The 13325-nt window shown below is 46.7% G+C and overlaps 1 long non-coding RNA gene across 1 annotated transcript; it reads right to left on the bottom strand.

Moving 5' to 3' along the window:
- Nucleotides 1-3537: 3537 nt before the first annotated feature.
- Nucleotides 3538-9635, bottom strand: LOC110255705 (uncharacterized). The gene is made up of 4 exons (XR_014818353.1): nt 9323-9635; nt 7774-8704; nt 7367-7482; nt 3538-6686 (listed from the first exon to the last, which is right to left on the bottom strand). It is a non-coding gene; the product is annotated as an uncharacterized LOC110255705 (long non-coding RNA).
- Nucleotides 9636-13325: the final 3690 nt, after the last annotated feature.

Raw genomic sequence — 13325 nt, 5'->3', positions numbered from 1 at the left:
TCCAAAGACTTTCTACACACCCTTTGCCAAGAATATCACTTATTGTTCACATTTTACCCCATTTGCTTTATCATTTACTACCACCCCCTCTTCCATTTCTCATGTGGGATCTTTGGAGAGTGACGTACAGACACACCACCACAGTGAGTGGGTGTACATTTTCTAAAGACAAGGAAGGTCGCTTACCCGAGGCCCTCTTTGTACACAACGCAGTTGTCAAAACCAGAAAATACAGCATTGATGTAACCCTACTATTGGACCTATGATCCATAACATTTGTATCAGCTGCCCTGATAATGTCCTCTTTGTTCCGTGTCCTGGATCCCACTCAGAGCAGTGGATTCCATTTAGCTGTCATGTCTCTTTAGTTTCCTTTTCCTGGAACCATCTTTCACTCTGTCTTTGTTTGTCTTGACTTTGTTCTTTTCAACGAATACAGGTCTGTTGGTTTGTAAACCACTTCTCAACCCAAGTGTATCGAATGTTCCCTCATAAACGGTTTCACGTTCTCAGTTTTTGATAGTAATACTACAAAAGTGAGGCTGTATCCTTCTTAGTGCGTCATATGAGGAGACGTGTGACATCCATGGTCCTATAATTGGTAAGGTAAGGTTGGGTTACGTGGTTATGATAATGGCTGCCAGGTTCCTACAGCTTTTTAGGGCTCTTAATTACCTATATAAAATTTAAAGATAGAGCCGAAGGAATTCACAATTGTGAAGCACAGCTGGGAGGATGAGTCATTTCATCCTTGTAGATGCATTAAAATTCCCTAAAAAAGCCATGTACCTGGACCAAAACAGCCTGGCTATGTATAGAATTGTTTTACCTGAGTGCACTTGGTTTTGTGCCATGGGGCTTTATAGTAGAGTTGAGAGGTTGCCTGGTCTTTGTCCTGTGTTCCTGACACCCCTAGAATTCTGCAAGGTAGGAGTATCTTTGTTATTCATGACTTCCTTGGGTCCCTGAGTTCATGCCAATGAGATGGCTCAGGGTAAGGGGTGGTCATCAGAAAGATCAACCAAGTGATGAGACAGTTGGGTTCTGAGGTAGCCTGACTCCCAGGGAGGGAAGTGGGGATACAGATGGATTTCCATGCCTACGCAATGACACCTTAGTAAAAACTCTGGACCTTCCTAAATTTCCTGGTTGGTGAGACATCAGTGTATCAGGAGGGTGATGCACCCAATTCCACAGGCAGAGGGCATGGAAGCTCTGCATTCAAGACTCAGATCTTGCGTCATGAGTGTCTTCATTTGACTGGGCCTGCTGTGTGTTCTTTATGATAAAACGGCAATTGTAAGGATAGAGATTTTCTGACTTCTGCGTGCTGTTCTAGTGAATTTCTCAAGCCTGACACATCATGGAAAGCCCCTGGTTTTGGAGCCAGTTGGACAAGAGTGAGTGTGGCTTGGGGACACTGCTTCTGGCTAGCATCTGAAGTAGGACCGTCTGTGCACTCTGACTTTATTTGTAGGTCTGTGTTAGCTGCCGGTGGGTGGTGCCAGAAAGAACTTCAACATAAACAGTTGGTGTCAGAAAAGGCTCTTATAGAGGGACATTACATAAGTTTATCATGATCCTTGAATTTAATAACAAAGTTTCCATTAGGAATGTGCACATATATATGCGTATAAAATGAATTATACACCTATCTATAAATATGGATGACACCAGTGAAACTTTATTTTTTTTCTTTTCTTTTTACAGCTGCACCTTCAGCATATGGAAGTTTCCAGGCTAGGGGTTGAAAGGGAAATGCAACTGCAGGCCTACGCCACAACCACGGCAACCATGGATCTGAGACGCATCTGCAACCTCTGCTGCAGCCTGCGGCAATGCCGGATCCTTAACCCACTGAGCGAGGCCAAGGATAGAACCTGCATCCTCAGGGGGACTATGTTGGGTTATTAACCCAATGAGCCACAATGGGAACTCCCACTAATGAAACAATGGGAACTCCCACTAATGAAAAAACAAAATTAAAACTTCATATGAAAATAACAAAATTGTTATAATAATCATTCCATTTCTCTTTAATCCTTTAGTGATCCAAGGTTAGAATAAAAAATTCTGGTCTTCTGTGTTTACTTTTTAAGGAATTTCCAAACATTTACTTAAGTAAAACTTAACCGAGTTGGTATTGCCATTTTATGTGAGAAAAATGATGAGAGTTGCTATGAGATGTTCTAAGGAGCTTGATATGTAAGTTTACTCAGCCGTGTTTTTCTTTGGCCAGACTGTACTCACTCATCCTAGGTGCTAATATGTGCTCTACCATCTGGGAAAGCTTCTCAGTGGAGGAACGAAGTGGGCCCTTGAGCACAGGAATTTTTTTTTCTCTTAGTCAATATGTGAGCACTTTAGAATTGTTCAAAGATTTCTAGGGATGGAAAGAACTCAAGAGGTTCTGAAGGGTTTTTTTGTTTTTAGGGCCACATGTGTGGCATATGGAAATTCCATTGGGCTAGGGGTCGAATAGGAGCTGCAGCTGAGGGCTCACCACAGCCATGGCAACAGAGGATCTGAGCCACATCTGCTACCTATGCTGCAGGTTGCGACAATGCCAGATCCTTAACTCACTGAGCAGGGCTAGGGATCGAACCCTCATCCTCATGGATATTAGCAGGGTTCTTAGCCTGCTGAGCCATAGTGGAAACTCCAAGATGTCTGAAGTTTGCTGCCATATCTTAGGCAAGGATTATACTCAGATCATCCCAGGAAGATCTCACTTTGTCATTAGAATAAAAAGTGTAGAGCAATCTGGAATTACCCCCCCATTCCTCTGTTGCTAGGCTTTTGTTGCTCCGTAATCAAGAACTGGATCCTTTCTTTGGACTTCCCTCTGGCCAAGGGCAGCCATGGGCTGGAGCACAGAGCAGGGCTCAGCAAGACAACTCACTGTTTGAGGGGAAGATTCTCTGGAACCCATCCTTTCTAGAGCGGGCATTTGCTAAAACCATCCAGGGGCTTCTGGAGCTAAGGCAGGGTGGGGCACTACCTGGATTAATAATGAGTGAGTTCCAACTCCCCTCATGGGCAGCTTGGGCCTTGCCTGCTGACTTGGACATTGTTGGTGGACCAACGCAGTAAGGAAGTGAAATTCCTCACCTGCTATTTGTAAAAACTGAGTGAGAGGCTGGAATAGAGAGCGATTTCTCTAGCTGTTTTGTGGAGGGAAGAAAAAGAGGAAATATGGAATACCTTCTCTGTGCAGGAACAGTTATCTTCTTTAATTCTCAACCCATGCCCGTGTCCACTTTCTTCAGTGCCTTTGTTTAGCGAGTACTTACTAGGTGCTGGGCATTGTGCAACATACTGGAACTCAGTGTTCTGTGTCTTCTTGAACCTTCTAAGCTTGTGTTATCTCATCATTCATATGATGTGAGAATTAAATTTTAATTAACTTCGTGATTAGAATGTTTTTAATAATTAATCTATAGGAAGATAATTAATAAAATGCATAGCAGGAAGGACGAGAGGGAGAAGAGCTACATTTTTACACGATGAAGGGAGAGAATGTGAAAGAAAAGAAAACCGACTTCTCTGATTTTATTCTGTGAATTTTACTCATTTTGTGAAGGGAAATGTGTTTTACCTTTAGAGCAAGCCCTCCGATTTTTTGACTGCTCATGGTGGGCCTTGCAGTTATTCCCGTGACCTGATAATACTTGGCTTCTGAGATTTTTCCCTTCAGCAGACTCCGTGAACTTTATTTCAAGATCAGCCTGTCTGTTTCACAGGACCAAGCTCCTTCCAGACCATCATATGGGAAATGTCAGCCCCTGTCAACATCCCTAACGTTTAAATTCCTGGGATACCAGAGATATTCAGAGAGAACTGCATGCACACATTACTCTCCCAAATACTCTCGGGAAGAGGCGAGGTGAGGTCTTCTCAACGCTTTTGTAATAGAGACATAGGCCAATAACTAGATTCTATAGATCAGGAATCATGTCCTTGCTGAAGAGTTGAGCAGACCTGTATAACACAGAAAGAGGTATAAGGCTGATCATCTATTTGATAATTTTTTATTGATAGTTTGGATCATTCATCCAAAACCGATAGCCTTCCGCTGACTATTTTCCATCCAAAAGCTTGAGAAAGACATTCCTGTGGTGGAAGATGGCATTCTGGGCTTCTTCATCAAAAGGACCTCAGATTTATTCCCGTGACAAAGGCCACCTTCGCCCAAGCGAGGCTGTCTGGAGATGGCCTAAGTGTGACATTCTCCGAAGAGACATCTCTGCGGAAGCCTGTCCTTCTGCCGGGCTGATGGGGCTGCCAGCCTACGAGCTTGACCTCTGTGGCAAATGAGCCTCCTGGTCATTCCATGTGAACGTGTGAACTTGTCCTGTGATCTTGCTTGCCTGAGCGCCTCACAGCTGACTCATAAGAAATTTTCGAGGTTGTTTGCTCTGTCCCGGAGAATCATTCGCCATGCTGGCCAGCATGCAGGGGCCAATGCTTTGATCTGCATTGCAGGACTTACTGTCATTTGCAGAGTGCTAAAATTAAGCTTGGCAGCAGCCCACGGAGGCAGAAGGCTCTGTCCTGCTGACCAAGGGGCAGCCTGGAGTCACACAGACAGGCAGGAGACAGGTGAAGCAGACGCTGGGAAAAGATGCCATCGCAGAACAGATAGGAAGGGTAGGTGGGATGAAGTTGCGAAGGGTTCAGAGGGGCTGGGGCTGAGCTGAGTGGGCAATATTAGGAAAAGGCTCGGAGGGGAGGGAGCTGTTTTCCCAGGAGACCGAGATCTGAAGAGACTGCTGAAGAGAGACTGTATTTGTCACAGCGAGAATAATCAGTATGTTGGCATTTGGACTCCAGTGACAGGGATGAAAATGAGATTCTGTGAAAGATGTATCAGAGTCAACAGGCAGGGGCTGGGCTCTGGCAGGAAGGATGAAACAACCAAATGGAGACACTTGGCGGTGGGAAGTGAGGTTGCCATAACTGTCTCGAACCCAGTGTGCACGGGGGTGGAGGCGCGGGGTGCTCATCGGAAAGTGGGGTGAGCTCTGAGCAGCCCGTGAGGCCTCCTGGTGAGAAGGCTGGTAGAGGAGGGGGGACCGTTGGATGACAGTGACTTTGGGATTGGTAGGGCCATTGCCCCTCTCCCTCCCCCCGCCCTGCCACATGGGGCTCGCTCTTGCTCTCATGCTTGAGCCGGTCTCAGACGGCCTCTTTATTCTGCACAGCTATTGCCTGTGACCCCGATGAACCACGGGTGAGAAGGCTGGGACTTGGAGACATACTTCAGCAGAGCCCTATTAACTAAAAATAGAGTGTGAGCCGCGGTTTACCTGAGGCCAGCCCGCATGTGACTTCTGGATCCCTATTTATCAACAGGCTGTGACTGCGCGTCTGGAACAAGCCAGATCTGTTCTTATTTACCTGTCGGCCGGGAGAAAGCCCATCTCACAGAGGGCCATTGCTAGGTGCTGAACCATGGTAACACCAATAATTATCACATCCTTAAGGCAGGTATGCAGACGAACTCCCAAAGCATTATCTCATTGCCCACGCAAGGCTCTAACGGGTCGGAAGTGGGCAGGAACACGTGCCTTTATCCTTGGGAGGGGTGAAGACACAGGTTTAATGAATCGCCCAGGATCCAGCAAGAATGACAGCTGGCCCCTGTCTCACCCATCACAAAACTGGATTTTCTCAGCCCTGATCTTATTTTCTCTATGAATAATGTGCATTGAAACTTGTATCCTGAGACCCTCTGCTCAATCTAATCTCCGGGACCTTCTAACAGGCACTAAGTGGGAACTGAGCCTCTTTGGGGGCAGAAAGATCCCTTCGTAGAAGAAAATAAATCCTTAATGGGAAACACAGCCTGAGGCTGCTGCGGGTCTGGGGAAGACAAGGTCTCTGGGGGGGATGCTCGAATTAGTACACACACACACACACACACACACACACACACACACACACAGGCGCTTGCCTTTCTCCAAAACTATTTAAAAGTTTATACAGATCTGTGAGAGCCGGCGGTCACATGGAGAGCCCTGGGTTCTGATTCATGAGCTACCCTTACAATCATCTGAGAGTCAATTAAAAAAACCTTGCCATAGGATAGAGCCCACCAGTGAAACAAGGAGAGAACAATGGACAGCCTGTCCCCAGACCGACCTGTGACTGTGGAATTGGAGAGAGAAAAGATGGCCGAGTGTCAGTACTTTAAAGAACAAACGATGCTTTTTAGGCCACAGGGCCTGGGGCAGAGCTAACGGTTTATGGAAAGGCCCGTCTGCCTGTGACGGGGGTTGTCAAGGTTGGGTGCAGTTTAGCCGTGACACGGGACTGAATGCCGTGGCCATGTTGGAGCATCAACTCTGCACGTATTCAGGCAAGATCATTATCCCCAAACCTCTTTAGGCCAGAGTCCTGCCCGATTCCGAAGGAAGGCAGTCATTTTATTATTTTAAATGAGTTGAGGCCTCTCTCTTCAAACAGCTTCCTTTCACCTGTCCCAGCTCCTGCCCCAGCCACGATTCTGTGCGAACGAGGGGTAGAAAGTGATCACAGCTTGACTCAGCTCAGAAAGCCTGTCATGATGTGCAGAGGCAACACCACTTCTTTAAGGTGACAAAGGATCATTTTTCTAGGAAAGTAGATCCTCAGTAAGAACTCCTCTTCTGGTGCAGCTTGTATTTCTAGTACCCGTTTTCTCTCTGGGGAGAAGATCTCTTATTGATTATCATAAAAACAGCCGGGACTTACCATAGATTTTGCATACATTAAATTTAATTTACAGAGATACATCTTAAAACTCTTTATTAGTTTTTGCCTTTGGGGGGGCAGTTCCCTCCCCCCTTTTTTTCTTTTTAGGGCCACACCTGCAGTGTATGGAAATGCCCAGGCTAGGGGTGGAATCGGAGCTGCAGCTGCAGGCCTACGCCACAGCCACAGCGACGCCAGATCTGAACCACATCTGTGACCCATGCTGCAGCTTGTGGCAAGGCCTGATCTTTAGCCCACTGAGCAAGGCCAGGGACCGAACCCACATCCCCATGGATACTAGTCAGGTTTTTCCACTGCTGAGCCACAGTGGGAACTCCTGAAAGCTTCCAATCTCACTTTGTTCATTAACATCAAGGAAGGACACCCTAGGAGCCACAGTTCTGGGCTGTCCTGCCCCTCGGACCACAGGTCCGAGGCTTCCCGCCAGCTCCTCCATCTCTGATTAAGAACCACTCACTTAGACCGACTGGTCTTAAGTCCTAGTTCTGCCATTGGCCCCCTGAGGGTGTTTGAATACTTTCTTTAACCTCTCCTGGTTTCCTAAATCTGTGACTTTCTTTAACCTCTCCTGGTTTCCTAAATCTCTGACGCAGAGCCAATTCTAACTCACAGTGGTTGTTGAGATGAGTCGGCATAACCCAGGTAAGTGGCTGGGTGCGCTGCAGACATGCCTTGGACATTAGCTTCACCAACCACGTCATCAGTTTCCTCGTGGCAGAAATGAGGCTTTTGGAGTTCCCGTCGTGGAGCAGTGGTTAACGAATCCGACTAGGAACCATGAGGTTGCAGGTTCGGTCCCTGCCCTTGCTCAGTGGGTTAACGATCCGGCGTTGCCGTGAGCTGTAGTGTAGGTTGCAGACGCGGCTCGGATCCCGCGTTGCTGTGGCTCTGGCGTAGGCCAGTGGCTACAGCTCCGATTGGACCCCTAGCCTGGGAACCTCCATATGCCGCGGGAGCGGCCCAAAGAAATAGCAAAAAGACAAAAAAAAAAAAAAAAAAAAAAACAAGAAATGAGGCTTTGATTTACTCCAGATCAACACAGATATTTCCATATATCAGTTGACAGAACTTTACCAGTTATGGCTGATTGACAAAGTTAATCCTCAACAAAGTCCATTAAACATCCCTGCTTTTTCTGGAAGGGCAAAAGCACAGGACTCACAGTACCAGGATAGATGTGAGCTTTCAGGCCGTCAACTTGTAGCAAATTATGTCCAACCCCAGTATGGTAATTTTGTGACAATTGTTACTCTGCTGGAAGTTGAGCTGAGATGACCAAAGATGTAATTTTCGTGTTTCAACTTTTCTACAGCATCTTATTATTTTTAAATAGAAAATAATGTACAGACAAATGGTGAGGTCCTCTGCTTTTTATTCCCACTCTTTTTCGGTGAGGATGCTGCAAAACCTTTTAGTCTCCAAGCTGTCTACAAAGTGCTGCTTTCAAATATTAAGGGGCCAGAGTTTCACTGGGCCTTCCTTCCATCGCCTTCTGTTATTTACAGGTGCTGATTCGAAATGCAAAAATTCCAATTTCCTAGTGTAATTACCCAATTTATATGCACAAAGGTGGGTGCCACTCACAAAAATTAATGCAGCCTGAAATACCGTAGGTGAGGCCAGTTCAAATGTGATTCTCGCTGAACATATTCTGGCCTGGCTGGAAACGCCACTGGCCAGATGATGTCACTTATGCCACATCTCTTAACTTGACATCAGTGCCAGCAGGGGGTCCTGTTCTGGGTGCCCATTTCTGGGTTCTGAATTTGAGCTTGTGGGTGGCAGGGACCATCAGTGGCTTCTTCTAGAAGGTGATAGGATGGAACTGGAATTTTTGCAAAATGAATTTGTTCACCTGTGCAGGATGATCGGTAGATTCTGAGGAGGGAAGAGCCATGAGGAGGTCACCCCCAGGGAAGCCATGTGGGCTGGAAACCAGGGCCTGGACCTGAAAGGGAAACATACCAGGCGGAGGGGGAGGTAGATGAAGACATTTGGTGATGGCTTAACATTCACACTGACTGAGATGAGTCTAATAAGCGTCTCAAGCTGCCTGAGAAAATAAAACAGGTCTTTGGCTGGAGGCGGCGGGGTGGGATGATTTAGATATTGCCTGCTAGGAAATAAACAGTAAGTCTGAAAGGAACAGGCTCTTTGGTGGCAAGGGCCACATCGCCTCCACTCCTGTGTTCCCTGCAGCATTTTATACAATCTTGTGACCCGAATGCATAGATGCTCCATGCAGACTCTGATGGATAATTGAGTGACCTGGGACCATTTGAATAATGTCCTCATACGGCCAAGCAGGTCCCAGCTGGCTGGTTCAGGGTTTTACTCTGGAAGGGTTACATAACAGACGATTTAAACTGTAGAGGATGGCCAGTTAACAGAAGATAGGCCCATGCAGCCTGTTCCTGGAGTCCAAGAGACGTCTCTTTCTCTGGCTTCCTTGATCTGCTGTCTGTATGTCTCAAATTGCTGACTTTGTCTCACTCTGCTGTAAGGCGAACAGAGAAAGAAAGCAGAACTCGAGGCTCAGGGTCCCTTTCTTTTTTTTCCTTCTTACCTTCTTTGGGTCACTCCGAGGCAGAGGGATTTCCCCGGATCAGATCCGAGCCACAGTTGTGACCTACGCCACAGCTTCAGGATCCTTAACCCACCGTTCCGGGCCAGGGATCGAACATGCATCCCAGCGCTCCAGAGACACCGCCGATCCCATTCTGCCTGAACTCCAGAAGTCCGGGTCTTTAAACCTGGGTTGGCGTGGCTGTGTTAGGAGGCAGGAGGGAGCCACACCCATGAAGCCTCATTAAATCAGAAGCATCAGGTCTCCCCAGCGCTGTCCTGCACCTGGTCTGCGCTCACTGGTGCCCAGTGATGACAGGAAACCGGGAAGCTCATCAGATGACCACCACGTGGACTCCGTAAGCCCTGAAGTGACACACCGCTCATACCCTCCCTGAGGTCACTTCTATTAAAAGCCGCTCGGTATCAGAGTGAGTTCTATCTTCGGACTTGGCAAGATTTTCAAGCTCTTAAAAAGATTTGCCATTTAGGAAGGCCGGCGTCCAAAGACTGAGGCTTGAGATGACCACCAAGACTGGATCTGCTTTTCCCAGGGGCCTGCCGAGAGGAGAGCTCCCCTTTTTCCTTCCCTCTCCTTTCTCTCATCCCTCTCTTTTTCCTTTTGGTTCAGCACCATGTGGGCCTAGTGTGCTCATTTATTCAACAATCTGCCTAAATTTAACATCAAATGATTAATGATTTCCCTGCCAAAGTTAAGGAGACAATTGCACGCAAACCCCTCTGATCTCAATAGCATATTTAAAAGTCTAATTTAACTGTGATAGACTCGGCTTTTTGATTCCTTTTGATTGGCCTTATCTTTTTTCATCAATTTAGGAGATTTCTCAGCTGCCGTCTTTTCTGATTCTTCCTGACTCTCAGTGACTGTGGGCACCGCGGGCTTCTTTGGAAGGGGGCACAGTAGGGAGAAGATGAGAATGTGCCCTTTCTGCTCCGGCCAGACCAGGAGGTCCGCACGACGGTGCTGCTAAAAGCAGCCTCCTCAGCTGGCCTGTTCCTCTTCACGGGTCACGTCTGAGAAATTCTTTCAACCCCCATCTCCTGATAGGGAGAGTGAATTCCAAACCCGAGGCTGATACTTTGAAAGGTTGTGAGAAAACCCAAATATATTCCTGTCTGCAAAGAATCCTTTCTTGCTACGAGAAACATATATCTATTAATAAAATCAAAATCGTGCAAATATTTCTTCGAAGAGAAGCAATAAAAGTGACAAGGTGCTTTACACGAAGGCCTCCAGCCCACGGTAAATGTCCCGAGTCTCTGCAAAGGCTGCATTAACCCCAGAGGAACATGCTTGTCGGGCAGCATATCGTCCCTCGCAGGCTCTGGGACCCAGGGTTTGAGCACAGCGGTTCCCAGCGCGGAGAAAACCCAAGGCAGAGACAGGCCCTCTCTGGGTTTCTGCCTACCTGCTCCCTTCTCTGCTTCTGAAAGGACTGAGTGAGAAGGGGATGAAATGATTGGAGTCTCCTTTCGTACCTGGTGTGGAAATAAAATTCGGGGTCGTCAGTACCTCTGGCATCTTTTTAAGGCCCTAACAACCCCAAAGCTTATTTTTAGATCTACAACTGGGGATCTATGTGCTGTTAAATCTCTCTTCTTCCCTTTTTTCCTCTCCCCTTGCCCCCTTCGTTCAGGGGGAGGGATCGTTGAAATGGCTCGGTGTTTGAAAGGTAGTAGTAAGGGAGTCATAAACTGGAATTTGAAATTCCATAGGTTTAGAAGAATCTTCAGCTGTTTCTAAGCCTTTGGAAAGGCTTAGGTGACTGTGAGACCATCGGGGTGTGCACTTTGTAAAAATAATGTAATTAGGAGTCGAGGAAATGTCTTATTAGATGCCCAATGATAGAAACAAATCTTCATCTATGAAACTAACATTTTTTCAGTGTGTATTCATTTTCTAATTGTAATACACATTCGTTGTAGAAATGGACAATACTGGAGAATATAAAGAAGAACTTATCAATACAACTAGTCATAATCCCCCCACTGCTAAATATTTTGGGAATCTGGCAGAGAAACACACCACCATATACACAAAGTGACTACACAGGCAGCCTATCAAATATACAACTACGCGCCCACCTCTCTCCACGGAACCTTTTTTACCTTGAGCATTTTACCATAACATTAACTACGAGTCAGAAATGTGCTTCTTTGGGAGTTCCCCTTGTGGAGCAGTGGAAACGAATCCGACTAGGAACCATGAGGTTGCGGGTTCAATCCCTGGCCTTGCTCAGTGCGTTATGGATCTGGCATTGCCATGAGCTGTGGTGTAGGTTGCAGATGTGGCTTGGATCCTGCGTTGCTGTGGCTGTAGTGTAGGCCCGCAGCTATAGTTCTGATTTAACCCCTAGCCCGGAACCTCCATATGCTGCAGGTGTGGCCCTAAAAAGCAAAAAAAAAAAGAAAGAAAAAGAAAAGAAAAAGAAAAAAAATGTGGTTCTTTGAAGACTGAACGGGTTACTTACTATCTTACAGTTACCCCCAAATTAATATGACTAATACTTCATCATGTGCCACTTAGAGTTTTGTTTTTTTTTTTAATTTTTTTTTCTTTTTTTTTGTCTTTTGTCTTTTTTGTTGTTGTTGTTGTTGCTATTTCTTGGGCCGCTCCAGCGGCATATGGAGGTTCCCAGGCTAGGGGTTGAATCGGAGCTGTAGCCACCGGCCTACGCCAGAGCCACAGCAACGCGGGATCCGAGCCGTGTCTGCAACCTACACCACAGCTCACGGCAACGCCGGATCGTTAACCCACTGAGCAAGGGCAGGGACCGAACCCGCAACCTCCTGGTTCCTAGTCGGATTCGTTAACCACTGCGCCATGACGGGAACTCCAGAGTTTCTAAGTTTTACTTATTATAAATAACCCTCAATGGACAATTGTGTGTGTGTGTGTGTGTGTGTGTGTGTGTGTGTGTGTAGATAGCTAGATAAATGGATCATTTTCTTAGAATAATGTCTAGCAGAAGAATGACCAGATTAAAGATGAGCAACATTTGTGCAATCCAAGTTTGGATCCTGGGTCAGTTTTTCAAAGTCATCCATGCCAGGAGTGGCGGATTTGAGGCCAGTTTCCTTTGGCGAGGCTGGACCATCCTAAAGGGAGATTCCAAGTTAGGCTGTCATCCTTCCAACGGACAGACACACGCCCCTGTGAGCTTGGCAGCAGTGGGTTCCATCCAGGGCTTATTTTACCTCCACCTGCCCAGAGTTCATTATGGACCTTGGAGGAAGGCCCATCCATCCCCAGTGAGCTCCTGGTGGGCAGAGGAAACAATGCCGGCCATTGAGGGGCTGGTTGGAGGTATCAACTTTGTGCAGACAGCTGCGTCACTCCTTCAGCTCGCCAGCTGCCCCCCGAGAGCCAGGTGAACTGCTCACCCCTCAAACGTCCTCCCTGCTTGTGTGAGGAAGGAGGATGACGAATGTCTACTCAATGAAGCAATTAATCTTTAGAAAAATAAGAACTAACGTGGGAAGAGCGTCTGTAGAAGATGCTGTATTCTATTTTTGGCAAAACGTGAGCATCTATAGATAAATTGCTCTCTCTCCAGCACATTCGGGTTTTACCACCTGTGAATTTAATTGAGGCAGTGCCCAAGTACCAATTTAGGTAATACGCTCATTTATAAAGTCGGCGCCTGTGATTTAGCCTTACAACAAAGAGGAGATGGTTTTCTTTGGATTTTCAAAGTTAAAAACATGGTGATCTTACTTGAGGCTAGTTTAAAGTTTAAAAGAAGGCGGTGACCCGGGGTCATCGGTCACTTTGTGCAAACATCTGTTTTCTTCTGGGTCACAAAAAAACGTAGCCACCCTGTTTTCAATTATTACATTATTCTCAGGGCTTCAGGGAGTCCCTGTTGAAGGGGCTGTCGGTCCCCCAGGCTGCCCTCAACAGCCCTGAGATAGCAGCCCATGGGGAACCTGGGTTTATCAGGAACACAGACAAGGAAAAGGATGTGTTTGGGAGGGAGGCA

The sequence above is a fragment of the Sus scrofa genome, chromosome 10 (assembly GCF_054392235.1).
Source record: "Sus scrofa isolate SSC_HxYL_T2T_F1_AM1 chromosome 10, Sscrofa_HxYL_maternal_Yorkshire_Landrace_v2.0, whole genome shotgun sequence".
Taxonomy (NCBI): domain Eukaryota; kingdom Metazoa; phylum Chordata; class Mammalia; order Artiodactyla; family Suidae; genus Sus; species Sus scrofa.
The sequence above is the reverse complement of the archived record's forward strand: the minus strand, read 5'-3'. Positions and strand labels throughout refer to the sequence as shown.